Below are 14,907 nucleotides of genomic sequence, written 5' to 3' on the forward strand. Positions count from 1 at the left end.
ATATACCAATATAGAATATACAACTGCTGCTAGAATGAAGTGAAGTGTATGCAAATATAGAATATACAAATGCCAACACAGGATGTACAGATGCCTCAGCAGTGTAAGAGGCGAAGAAGGTGTTATGGAAGTGGGTGATAGTGTAGGTGATATGATGCATCATGATGATACAAACTGCAAGGGATTTACTTACTATACAACTCACATAAATGTTGAAGGATTTCTAACGTTTAGCAGTGTGATTACATATGCAATATTAACACAATGTTACAACTAACATGTATAACTAATATATAAACTGGTATGTGCTATATGATCAAGGTATGTGAACTGATATATATAACAGAGAAAAGTAACTGATATAAAACAGAAACTGTATAAATACAGGAATTTTAATGCTATGTGGTTTTAATTACAGAGGCTCCTGACAAGTATGGAGGTAAAAGAATCGAGATGCTCATCAGAGCTCGGCTTTCCTTCAATATCCAGTGGGAATCTTTGCTTTAGGTCAGCCCTGCAAAAGCTTCGACGCACAGTAAGGATAACAAATTATTTCAATCAAAGTAATAATAATGCTTCAAATATATATATGTATTTTATGGATTGTACATATCCAAAATCCCAAAACCAGGCATGTATTGGGATATCTTGACACTTTGATACATGACAAATGATGCGACGATTCATGATGTTGTAAGATGTGGGAATTGAAATTTGCTGATGGGGGTAGCAGGGGTGAGAGGCTATGCACAGGGGACATATGCTGTGCGTGAACTTAATACAGTGGTACGGTGTACATAAAGACTGAAAGTGAAGTGCTTGTGCACACATGAGATCATGGGAGAATGAATATGGAATGTGAGTGCAAAGGTAAAAGTGCAGGAAAACAAAAATTGAACATATACTGTGAGAGACAAAGAATTGTATTAAGGTACAACTATGGGTAGTGATGGTAGCAGATAGTGATTAACATGTAAATAGGTAAGTTTTGATGTAGCCTGCATGAAGCTAAGCACAAGAAGGTATTATAGGTTTTTTTTTCACAGTAAACAAGGATTTCACAGTAACAATGTCACTCCTAATAAACAGAATTTTCTGATAACAAACCAAAATTAGATGCAGGGGATAATCACTTTATGCATAATCAAGTTGCTACAGGTAGATCGACCTTCATATACATCGATTTCAACAACACTGCTGAGGATTGCCAGAGGAACTACCAAAAGAGTTCCGATAACTTTACCCAAGATATCTGGATTAACCTCCTTTGGTAATATCTAAAAGATGGAGTTCAGGCACTGTAAACAGCAAATTTCAACATTTATCAGTAAGTTGATCAAAGCCTTTTAGCCCATAAATCAACAGATAACACATATTTCTGCAGAGCAAGTCATTGAATTCTAGTGACATTACCAAAGGAATTATGTGCAAAGTGGGTATACAGGCAATGACAAAAAAAAAATAAAAAAATTAAAAAAATATGTTGATGTCATGGGCAAAATGCAAGACAACACTGAGCAAAAGTGGTATGAGTGAGGTCTTGATGCACAAGATAGGGAGTGTTTAGATGATGCTGGATGTTTTATTATATGGGCCTGTTATCACCATCTACAGGGAAAATTGTGATATCATGAGGTGGGATAATGACTAGAGCTAGTATGAATCATCAAATAAAACAGTAAATGAATGAAAATAGTGATCAAGATACAGGATATTAAAAAAATGCAGGAACAAATACCCACTGGATAGTTGACTCCATAAAATGATTTATACCATAAAACATATAAATGGTGAACAAATGCACATTGACCCACACAATGAAGGGTTGGTTCTATTAACATGACTGAAGCAGTAAAATAATGCAGGCAAAATCTGTGCAGGAGATCGAATGAGCAATATTACTTATAAAATCAATTAGGATCAAACTATATGTATTACTATGAACACCCGGTAAACGAGTGTAGGAGGAGAAAGGAAATGGGCATACCTTTTGATTTCTGAATTCTTGACAGCAAGCCTATCAAACATGGCTATGACCTCTATCATTTTGCTTGAAACCCTCTTTTTTTTGTTTTCTTTTAGCATCTTCATATTACCTGTGATATCTTCTCATCTTCTTCTTTGCAGGACATTTGGCAGAAATTTTGCTTTAGGCAACTATAGTGCTGCTTCATCCTTAACATCGACTCGCGGAACATCGCTAAAAGTACTTGAACTTTGGAAAGGATTTCTATTGGCCATACGCCAGAGCTTAATCTGGAATACATTGACCCAACCCCTTTGCAGAAGGTCGATACCCCACTTCTTCCCTTTCTGTTGTATGAATCGAACTTCGTTCAATTGCGGGGCATCAGATTAATATATAACAGATAGGTTCTAGATGAAATCTGATATTAACTCTGTCAACACCCTCCACGTTCTCATGAGAGGGGTAGAAAATATGGATGGGAAGAAGTAATATTAAAGAAAATACGCATACTAATATAATAGATAAGACACAACGTTATTCATTCAGCATACTAACACATAACAACTGGGGGTTGCAACCAGATGGGCCATTCCCTTACAAATCATTAATTATGAATTAGAACAAAATCCGCAAAACAAAAAGAAATTGGTGATAAGGTTATAATTGGAAAGACATATGATGAGGTTACAAGGAATCCACAGATATGGACAAGGCTGACACAAAAAAAAAGCAGAATCTAGACATTAGAATAAAAGGAATTCAGGATCGGAAGGTATGACTAATGAAAATAACCATGTATTAGAAACATAAAAAAAAGAAGAACGCAGCTCAGATTTTGTGACAAAGTTAAATACAGAGTGATCTTGTTCCAGAGAGATTGAATCAGAATCTGGTTTGCTTTCAGCAAACCAGATCTAAATTTGCTTTTAGCTTGGAGTTTCTAATATATCATGGCGGCTCGTTGAAGTCCTGCAGAATGCTGGAATCCAGTGTTTAATATACAAGGACCAACATTGAAGTGCCTCCAGGCTTAACGCGATGAGTCATTCATACGATGGACGTGATGAAGAAATGCAATCGCAAGAAAGGAGAAGAAAAAAAATCTGGTATGAGCAGCATAACGGGACAGACGATCAAATAAAATTTTGAGAATAATCAAAACACAAAGCCAAAAAGACATCAGAGTGCTGCCCGATGTCATTCAAAATCCAATATCATTCAGAATAAAAAAGGAAAAAAATGTAAAGATGACTAAAGTAAATAGCAGAAGAGAGCAGGAAATCAGTTAATAAAACAAAGCAGAGAAAATCAGGCGTAAATAGATTTTTAACCGAAAAATCAAAGAAATCTGATAAACACAAAGCGAGATGTCGGAATGAATCTTACGATTGTTGTTGCACGAGGCGGGTTGATGCTTGCACAGGCAACATCAACATCACCAATGGTGCATAGATGGTATGAGTCGAAACAGAAAAAACTAAAAAAGAAGAAGGAATGAACGAAGGAGAGGAAAACTTACCGGATGGTTAATCGAAGCGGGAGAGGGCTTCAGCTATTGTGATGAAAATTTCTTCGATCGGCTAGAAGGAGAGAAGGGATCAAAGATCGGTGGAAGAGACCAGGAAAGCTTCAGGAATTGCGGGATGGCAAGGTGGAGAATGGATCAGAGGGCAATGGGCGAACCAGAAGGGGTGAGGAATGAATGCTTAGCCTGCCCTTGAGATCCCTTTTTAAAGAAGAAGAAGCAGAATTGAGAGGAGTCGAGCCGTTGGGGATCAAGGGTTGAGGGAGATTCGGTTGGTGATGGGCGATGGCTATAGAGAAGCTCATGGAGGAGTTCGGCGATGGAGGGATGAAGGAGGGGGACGATGGAAGCTTCGAGAAGGGCGGAGAAAAAGAATGAGAGGGGAAGGCCAGAGAGGGAGAGAGAGAGAGCGAGAGAGAGAGAGAGAGAGAGGGTTCTTCAAACCCTAAAACTTTTTTATAAAAAGACGAACTTCTGTTTTTTTTTTCTTTTAAAGTTTTTTCAAAAGAGCTGCCCCTTTTTAAAAGCTCTTTCAAAAAAATGGTTTTTAAAAGAAGTTTTCAAAAACTTATTATTATTATTATTATTTTCTTTTATATATATATATTTTTTGTTCTTTTCCTAAAGCTTTCTACATTTTTTTGTATTTTTTTGGAAACAAAACTCTAAAACTATGGGATTTCTAAACTATTTACAAAACTTTACAAATATTTTACCAAAGAAGGCTTTAGTGAGAATTTGAGTTTATTTTTGGAAAATTTTCTTCAAAAGATGGGTTTGGACCCAAGTTTTGATAAAATATTCGAGTTTTAAACCTCGAATCGAGGAATATAACACGATGGATCCAAACGGACACTAGATGAACTGTCTGAGCCTTTTAAAAGGTTATGTTGGTAATTTTGAGAATTTGTTTCAAAAATTGGACAACAACGCTCAGATTTGGATCTTTTATCTAGATCCGGATCCGAAATTGAGTCAGATATATAAAATGAATTTGATTTTAGTAAAACTTGAGAAATGAACTAGAATTTAGATTTAAAAGTGACTTAATTGCTCAAAAAATGAAATCAGGGGCAAAAAAGGAATATTTAAAATATTTTGAAAAATTTGGGGTGTTCACAGTTGCCCTCTTTGCTACTAAGCCGGTTGAAAGCCGAGCTTAGTGGTAAAGATAACACTCCAAATTTTGAAAATGCCCTAGTCAGTAGATCTGAACTGGGTGTGAAAGAATTTATTTGGAAAGAGATGATTTCAGGCTAAAAACCTTATCCTGAATGGCCTTGGGGAGATGAAATCCTCGAAAATGATATGACTGAATAATAGAAATGAGAAAATCATGATGGGACTTTGGGTGAAGATCCCGAAGTGATGAAAGATAAGAATTTAGATCAAGTCTCGTGGGTGAGACAAGAGCAACTTTTGGAATGACTCAGGTTTAACCCTTAACCTGGATGGGACGAAGATAGATCAAGATAATTTGGGTGAGGAAAGGAATGTAAGCGGACCTTGATGGGACATTTTTGGAAAATGCCTTATGAGATGAAGCTCAAGTAGGATTCTGTCCTGGATGGATATACAAAGCCTGGATTCCTCGATGGGACGAACCATGATGGGACTGGAAAGAAACACCTCATTAAAACGAGGAACTTCGTCAGAACGAGACTCAGGTTTAACCCAAACATGAAAAAGGAAGATACCTTGGAGGCACGAGGTTCAGGCTTAACCCTTAACCTGAAGGGGACGACCAACTGAAATCCTCAGATGAAGAAACCATGATGGGACCTTCGGAATTTGGACGGACAAATCCGAAAAGGGTTTGCAAAAGAAGAAAAATGGGGTTCCCTAAAGCTTTGAAAAAGAGATAATCTTGGGTGCCTCATTGCTGAGACTAAAATAGATTTTTAAATTGATGATCTCTCGCAGAAAGTACAGGTTTGACCCTTAACCTGAGTGGGTACAACCATACGAAATTCTCGAAACCGTGATGGGACAGGAAGAGATACTTCAACTGAATGAGGCAAATCTTTTGGGAATGTGAGAGATGAAAAATAAGGAGATGTGAGACAATTCTTTTGACAAGATTAATAAGGTAACAGGAGGTGAATCTTTCGATGGTGTGAAAGATAATAAGGCGATCCTTTTAGCAAGGAGAAGGAGAATCTCTTGACAAGGTGAAAGATGGAATAAGGCGATCCTTTTAGTAAGGAGAAGGCAAGTCTTTCGATCAAAGCGAAAGATGAGGAGGGCAATCTTTTTGGAAAGGAGAAGGTGAAAACGAAATATGAAGATGACAATCCTTTTAGCAAGGAGAAGGCAAAAGTGAAATATGAAGATGGCAATCCTTTTAGCAAGGAGAAGGCAAAAGTGAAATATGAAGATGGCAATCCTTTTAGCAAGGAGAAGGCAAAAGTGAAATATGAAGATGACAATCCTTTTAGCAGGGAGAAGGCAAATCTTTCGATCAAAGCGAAAGATGAATAAGGCAATCCTTTTAGAAAGGAGAAGGAGAATCTCTTGACAAGGCAAAAGATGAATAAGGCGATCCTTTTAGAATGGAGAAAGCGAATCTTTTGACAAAGCGAAAGACGAATAAGGCGATCCTTTCAACAAGGAGAGGGCAAATCTTTCGATCAAAGCGAAAGACGAATAAGGCGATCCTTTCAGCAAGAAGAAGGCAAATCTTTCGATCAAAGCGAAAGATGAGGAGGGCAATCCTTTTAAAAAGGAGAAGGCGAATCTTTCGATCAAAGCGAAAGATGAATAAGACGATCCTTTTAAGAAGGGGAGGGCAAATCTTTCGATCAAAGTGAAAGATGAATAAGGCGATCCTTTCAGCAAGGAGAGGGCAAATCTTTCGATCAAAGCGAAAGACGAATAAGGCGATTCTTTCAGCAAGGAAAAGGCGAATCTTTCAATCAAAGCGAAAGACGAAAAAGGCAATCCTTTTAGCAAGGAGAAGGCAAATCTTTCGATCAAAGCGAAAGACGGAGAAGACAATCCTTTTAGAAAAGAGAAGGCTGAAAGTGTACTAGGATCGAGGCAACAAGCACTAGAGGGGGGGTGAATAGTGTTTTTAAAACTTTCTGCAAAATATTAAAGGATTTTGCAAATCTCAAAGCAAACACACAAAGAACACAAGATTTTATCCTGATTCGGTCAAACCCGACCTACATCCAGTCCCCAAACAAAACCCGCTTGAGATTTTCCACTATCAACCTTGTAAACTACAAGATCACACAGACCATAACCGGTCCCACTTTCAGTAACAATCCTACTGAAAGCAAACAACTCCTTTACACCAAGGAGTCCTTCTTTTTACACAAAAGAAATAACAACTTACAATACAACCTATGAGCCTTCATTTTGAATGCAAATGAGATGCAATTGGCTTTTGAGGTTGTTGAAACACTCTACTCACGAATTCACTATCTCTCAAAGTGATTTGAGTGAAAAACTGAAGTGAAAATATCACGTGAGTGAGAAAACAAATACTTGAATGGATAGGAGTGAAAAGCAAGAAGTAATTCAATATAATTCTATTGAATTTCATGTTTTTGAGTGTAGAATGCACTCATATTTATAGTTAAAAGATTCCATACGTTGAGAGTATGAAAGGGTGTCAAAACTGTCCATTTCGAACGATCAAAACGTTTGAAAAATGAAAAGACATGCCTTTTTGAAGTTTCAGGAAAACGGGTCGACTGAAACATCAGTTAGTCGACTAATAGTTAGTTATTAGTAGACTGACAGTTATCGTCGGTCGACTGATCTGTTAATCGAGCCGTTTGAAAATCTGAACTTTTGAAACTTAGTCGACTGGAGAAAAGTTAGTCGACTGATAATATCATCAGTAGACTGAAAAACCTTTTAGTCGACTGCTGCTAAAAACTTCTGAAAAACAAACATTCTGTTCGGTCGACTGATAAAAAGCATTAGTCGACTGCTGCTAAATTTTACAGAAAACACATGTTCTGTTCAGTCGACTGAAAAATCATTAGTCGACTGCTGCTAATTTTCTAGAAAACATACATTCTGTCCAGTCGACTGATAAAACCTTCGGTCGACTAATTTGACAAAAATGACTTTTTAAAAAATATGGCGCGAAAGGATTAGTCGACTGATAAGTCTATTGGTCAACTAATAAACATGAAAATTTAAGAAAAGAGTTTTCTAAAAAGATTTTCAAAAGAGTTTGTTTTAAAAAAGTTTTTCTAAAGACTTTTAAGGTGAAATGCAACCTAAATATGCACTCTAAGTAAGGCTCTTACAAGAATCTAAGACTTTTAATGAATTAAACATTTGCACACTAGTCTTCAAGGATTCTTCACCGAATTCTTCAATTTCTTCATAGCCTTAGCTGAAATGCAGTTGATTCTACTTGCTTATCATCAAAACCTTGTACTTGAAGTATCATGTATGGCTTCATTGTCGTAACAATCTCCCCCTTTTTGATGATGACAAACGTAATCAAAGATGAAGCATTTAGATGCATAGATGGAGATTTTACTCCCCCTATCAATATGCTGCAAAACATTAAAAGTTAGCACATTTAAAGCACATATATCACATATTGATTGGTTTGCATTTCCATTCATCATTTCTTCATGTATTTAGAAATACATTCATTCAAAGCTTTCTTTTTCTCTTAATTTTGCATTTCTCATGCAAGATCTCCTGTAATGTAATTGCTATCATTTTTTTTCTCAAGATCTCCTGCAATTTCAATGTAATGCTATCTTTATCTTTTTCTCCCCCTTTGTCAGAATCAAAAAGAGTAAGGGCAAAAATAACATAAGCAAAATAGACTTTTAACTCGTATCTCTATTTTAAAACACGGCAAGAGAGTTTCGGCGTGTTTTGAAGATGCGCCAGTCACTGCAAGAGGAGTCCGGCGTTTCAAGATCACGGCCAGAAGATTCCGGTGTCTCCCTGTTACGGTAAGAAAATCCCGGCGATGATGGAGTCGAACGGCACTCCAAGGGTTTTTCGAAAGAGAGAGAGGCAAGAGAGAAAGAGGGGTTTAAGGGTTTCGTTTTTAAGAAAAAATAAAAAGGTACGAAGTGAAACGATGCCTCTTTTTTTTTTTAAAAACGGGTTTTAAAACAAATCCAAGGGGTGTCGAGTCCCTTCACTAAATTTAAAAAAAAAAAAAAAAATTAGTCGACTAAAACTTTATTGATCGACTAAAAAGTGTGACTTATTCTAAAAATATCATCAGTCGACTAGAAATATATCGGTCGACTAATATGGTGCGATACATTCCAAAATTTAAAACACCAGTCGACTAAAATTTTATCGGTCGACTAATATAGTGCGATTTTGAGATTTTGTTCAAAAATCAGCATTTTTATAAATCCAAAAATGAGCAAATACCTAGTTCTCTCCTAATTCTCATAAAATCTTCATTTTTAAGTGGTTTAGTGAAGATATCGGCATGTTGTTCTTTAGTGAAAATAAAATTTAACAAAATATCTCCTTTTAACACATGATCTCTTAAAAAATGATGTCTAACTTCAATATGCTTAGTTCTTGAGTGCTGAATAGGATTTTTCGAAAGATTTATAGCACTAGTGTTATCACAATAAATAGTTGTTGTGGAGTAGTTTAAACCAAAATCTTTTAAGGTCTGTTTCATCCAAAGTACTTGTGAACATGCTAAACTAGCCGCTATATATTCAGCTCCAGTTGTTGAGAGTGATACTGAATTTTGCTTTTTACTAAACCAAGAGACTAAGGAATTTCCCAAGAAATGACAAGTTCCACTAGTACTCTTGCGATCAGATTACTTCCTGCAAAATCTGCATCACTATATGAAACTAAATCAAAGGAAGATGATTTTGGGTAAAACAAACTGAAATCTGAAGTATCTTTCAAATAACGAAGAATTTGTTTTACTGCAGTTAAATGAGATTCCTTTGGATTAGCTTGAAATCTTGCACACATACAAACACTAAACATAATATCAGGTCGACTAGCAGTTAAGTATAATAGAGATCTGATCATACCTCTGTAGAGATTAGTATCTACACTTTTACCATTTTCATCTTTATCAAGAGAAGTAGTTGTACTCATAGGATTCCTTCTTGATTTCGATGAGTCCATCCCAAATCTCTTGAGAAGTTCTTTTGTATACTTACCCTGATTGATGAAGATTCCTTCTTCAGTTTGCTTTATTTGAAGTCCAAGGAAGTAGTTTAATTCACCCATCAAGCTCATTTCAAACTCTTCCTGCATAGCCTTAGCAAATTCTTTACAAAGAGAATCATTAGTAGAACCAAATATTATGTCATCAACATAAATTTGCACAATAAGAATATCTGAATTAAAATGTTTAATAAATAAAGTGGAGTCTACCCGACCAATGGAAAAACTAGATTGTTCTAGAAAATTTCGTAGTCTTTCATACCACGCTCTTGGTGCTTGTTTGAGTCCATACAAAACTCTTTTCAATTTGTAGATCTTTTCTGGATATTTCTCATTTTCAAAGCCTGGGGGTTGCTCTACATAAACTTCTTTATTGATGTGTCCATTTAAAAATGCACTCTTAACATCAATTTGATATAACTTGAAGTTCATGTAACTAGCAAAAGCAAGCATCATACGAATTGACTCTAATCGAGCCACTGGTGCATAGGTTTCATCAAAATCTATGCCTTCTTCTTGATTATAGCCTTGTGCCACTAGCCTTGCTTTGTTACGAATGACTTCACCATTTTCATCCAGCTTATTTCGGAAGACCCATCTTGTTCCAATTACTGGATGATCCTTTGGTCTATCAACTAGATCCCAAACATCATTCATAGTAAATTGGTTAAGTTCTTCAGACATGGCCAAAAGCCAAAATTCATCAACACAAGCCTCATTGATATTCTTTGGTTCTAATTTAGATATGAAAACAACATTTGCAATATATTTTTCTAACTGCCTTCTAGTTTGGACACCACTCTTTATTTCACCAATAACTTGTTCATGTGGATGATTAGGAACTTCTTTCCAAACCGGTTGAAGAGGAATATTTTCTTGAGAAGTACTCTCTATCAAGGGTTCTTCTTGAAGTGTTGCTTCTTCTTCTTCGCTTAGAGGAATAACCTGCTCACAATTATCATCAAATGCAACATGTAGAGATTCTTCAATACAAGATGTTCTTTTATTGAAAATACGATATGCTTTACTTCTAGAAGAATATCCAAGAAATATTGATTCATCTGATTTTGAATCAAACTTATCAAGATTATCTTTGGTATTTAACAAGAAATATTTAATATAAAAAATTTTGAAATATGAGATCTTTGGTATACGATCATAATACAATTCAAAACATGTTTTATGTAAAATTGGTCGAATAAGAACACGATTTAAGACATAACATGCTGTATTAATTGCTTCAGCCCAAAAATATTTTGGTAAATTTTTATCTTGAAGCATGGTTCTAGCACATTCTTGCAAAGTTCTATTCTTTCTTTCAACAACTCCATTTTGTGGAGCCGCTCTAGGAAAAGCAAAGTTGTGAGATATACCATGTAAATCACAAAACTTTAGAAAAGATTCATTTTCAAATTCACCACCATGATCACTACAAATTTTAATAATAGATGTAGATTTTTCATTTGTAATTCTTCTACAAAGTTTAGAAAATTCTGAAAAAGCATCATTATTGTTTTTTAGAAAAATCACCCATGTAAACCAAGAATAATCATCTACTATAACAAAAGCATACTTGCTACCATTCAAACTTTGAATTCTAGATGGTCCAAATAGATCTAAATGTAAAAGTTCAAGAGGACGTTTTGTTGAAACAATATCTTTAGCTTTAAAAGAACTCTTAATTTGTTTACCCTTTTGACAAGCATCACATAAGTGATCTTTTTTATATGGTATTCTAGGTAGGCCTCTTACAAGATCATTCTTGGATAATTTTGAAATAATTTTAAAATTAACATGTCCAAGTCTCTTGTGCCATAACCATTGAATTTCATTTGAAACAATAAAACATTTTTCATTAAAAGAGGGTAATTCATCTAGATATAGTTCATACACATTGTTTCTTCTTTTACCTTTAAAAATGATCTTTTTAGATTGAAAATAAAAAATTAAGCATAAATCATTTTCAAAAGAAACATGAAAACCTTTATCACATAATTGACTAATAGATATTAAATTATGCATTAAACCATCCACTAAAAGAACATTTTCTATCAAGGGAAATTTTGGATTACCAATATTACCAATACCTATCACTTTTCCCTTGTTATTGTCACCAAAGGTGACGGTTCCTCCATCCTTATTTTGGAGGGTGGAAAATAACTCCGGCCTTCCAGTCATATGTTTGGAACAGCCGTTGTCAATATCCATTTGCTCCTTATGTTGTGTACCTACAACAAAATCAGAAAACAGAGCATTTGACCCCTTTCTATTTTTGGGTCCATGAGAGTTAGTCTTAGGAACCCATATCCATTTGGATTTTGGTTTCCTTTGATAATAAATATTCTTTCTATAAAAGGATTTAGAATAAACATTTCTAGAATAATCATTTCTAGATGCATTTCTATTAGAACTAGAAAGTTTAGTTTTATGAACAAAAGGTTGAGAATAATGTCTTTGATTTTTCACCACATAGTTTGGTCTATTTTGAGTATCAAAGAAGCTATATCCCAATCCGATTTTATTAACCGAGCATCTTTGAGAACCAAGAAGTTTTTCTAGATTCTTTTGACCATTTGTGAATTTGGTCACTATAGAAAGAAGATCATTTGACTTTTCTTTAAGACTAAATATTTCATTTTGTAAGAGATTGGTTCTAACTCCAATTTCTTTTATCTCAATTGATTGGAAAGAATTTTCCTTCTTGAGATCTTCTATTTCTTGAAGTAATACTTTATTTTGAGAGTCAAGAGTTAAATTTTCAGTTTTTAACTCTTTATTTTTAGAACTAAGACTCTTAAATTTAGCATATAAATCATTAAATGCTTCAAATAACTCATCATAGTCAAATTGACTTACCGAATCTTCTTGTGCTACAAAACACATGTTGGCGACTTTTTCATTAGATTCTTCTACCTTTGACGTACCTTCGTGAGTCACGAGAAGAGTATGCCAGATTTTATTTGCTGTAGAGCATTGAGAGATGCGATTGAATTCTTCCTTGTCAACGACACAATACAGCGCATTCATAGCTTTGGCATTCAGTGAAGCAGTTTTCTTTTCATCATCGGTCCATCGGCTGAAATCAGTTGATGGAGTTTGGTACTTTTCTGAAACAACTCTCCAGATATCGAGATCCATGGATTGCAAGAATATTATCATTCTTACTTTCCAGTATCCATAGTTTGTTTCGTCGAAGAGAGGAGGACGAACAGAGGAACTTCCTTCTTTGTGCTGAGATGTTGTAGTTGCCATGCTAGATGATGGTCAAATCAAAGTAATAGCAAACCTGTGCTCTGATACCAAATGAAAGTGCACTAGGATCGAGGCAACGAGCACTAGAGGGGGGGTGAATAGTGCTTTTAAAACTTTCTGCGGAATATTGAAGGATTTTGCAAATCTCAAAGCAAATACACAAAGAACACAAGATTTTATCCTGGTTCGGTCAAACCCGACCTACATTCAGTCCCCAAGCAAAACCCGCTTGAGATTTTCCACTATCAACCTTGTAAACTACAAGATCACACAGACCATAACCGGTCCCACTTTCAGTAACAATCCTACTGAAAGCAAACAACTCCTTTACACCAAGGAGTCCTTCTTTTTACACAAAAGAAATAACAACTTACAATACAACCTATGAGCCTTCCTTTTGAATGCAAATGAGATGCAATTGGCTTTTGAGGTTGTTGAAACACTCTACTCACGAATTCACTATCTCTCAAAGTGATTTGAGTGAAAAACTGAAGTGAAAATATCACGTGAGTGAGAAAACAAATACTTGAATGGATAGGAGTGAAAAGCAAGAAGTAATTCAATATAATTCTATTGAATTTCATGTTTTTGAGTGTAGAATGCACTCATATTTATAGTTAAAAGATTCCATACGTTGAGAGTATGAAAGGGTGTCAAAACTGTCCATTTCGAACGATCAAAACGTTTGAAAAATGAAAAGACATGCCTTTTTGAATTTTCAGGAAAACGGCAAAATTAGTCGACTGAAACATCAGTTAGTCGACTAATAGTTAGTTATTAGTAAACTGACAGTTATCGTCGGTCGACTGATCTGTTAATCGAGCCGTTTGAAAATCTGAACTTTTGAAACTTAGTCGACTGGAGAAATGTTAGTCGACTGATAATATCATCAGTAGACTGAAAAACCTTTTAGTCGACTGCTGCTAAAAACTTCTGAAAAACAAACATTCTGTTCGGTCGACTGATAAAAAGCATTAGTCGACTGCTGCTAAATTTTACAGAAAACACATGTTCTGTTCAGTCGACTGAAAAATCATTAGTCGACTGCTGCTAATTTTCTAGAAAACATACATTCTGTCCAGTCGACTGATAAAACCTTCGGTCGACTAATTTGACAAAAATGACTTTTTAAAAAATATGGCGCGAAAGGATTAGTCGACTGATAAGTCTATTGGTCAACTAATAAACATGAAAATTTAAGAAAAGAGTTTTCTAAAAAGATTTTCAAAAGAGTTTGTTTTAAAAAAGTTTTTCTAAAGACTTTTAAGGTGAAATGCAACCTAAATATGCACTCTAAGTAAGGCTCTTACAAGAATCTAAGACTTTTAATGAATTAAACATTTGCACACTAGTCTTCAAGGATTCTTCACCGAATTCTTCAATTTCTTCATAGCCTTAGCTGAAATGCAGTTGATTCTACTTGCTTATCATCAAAACCTTGTACTTGAAGTATCATGTATGGCTTCATTGTCGTAACAATCTCCCCCTTTTTGATGATGACAAACGTAATCAAAGATGAAGCATTTAGATGCATAGATGGAGATTTTACTCCCCCTATCAATATGCTGCAAAACATTAAAAGTTAGCACATTTAAAGCACATATATCACATATTGATTGGTTTGCATTTCCATTCATCATTTCTTCATGTATTTAGAAATACATTCATTCAAAGCTTTCTTTTTCTCTTAATTTTGCATTTCTCATGCAAGATCTCCTGTAATGTAATTGCTATCATTTTTTTTCTCAAGATCTCCTGCAATTTCAATGTAATGCTATCTTTATCTTTTTCTCCCCCTTTGTCAGAATAAAAAAGAGTAAGGGCAAAAATAACATAAGCAAAATAGACTTTTAACTCGTATCTCTATTTTAAAACACGGCAAGAGAGTTTCGGCGTGTTTTGAAGATGCGCCAGTCACTGCAAGAGGAGTCCGGCGTTTCAAGATCACGGCCAGAAGATTCCGGTGTCTCCCTGTTACGGTAAGAAAATCCCGGCGATGATGGAGTCGAACGGCACT

At 35.3% G+C, this 14,907-nt stretch overlaps 1 long non-coding RNA gene across 1 annotated transcript; it reads right to left on the bottom strand.

Annotated features, from left to right (window-relative positions):
- Nucleotides 1–292: 292 nt before the first annotated feature.
- Nucleotides 293–3,882, bottom strand: LOC149816727 (uncharacterized). The gene is made up of 2 exons (XR_016427689.1): nucleotides 3,489–3,882; nucleotides 293–2,313 (listed from the first exon to the last, which is right to left on the bottom strand). It is a non-coding gene; the product is annotated as an uncharacterized LOC149816727 (long non-coding RNA).
- Between the last annotated feature and the right edge of the window lie 11,025 nt (nucleotides 3,883–14,907).

Source organism: Nuphar pumila, chromosome 14 (assembly GCF_984573655.1).
Source record: "Nuphar pumila chromosome 14, dmNupPumi1.hap1.1, whole genome shotgun sequence".
Classification (NCBI taxonomy): Eukaryota; Viridiplantae; Streptophyta; class Magnoliopsida; order Nymphaeales; family Nymphaeaceae; genus Nuphar; species Nuphar pumila.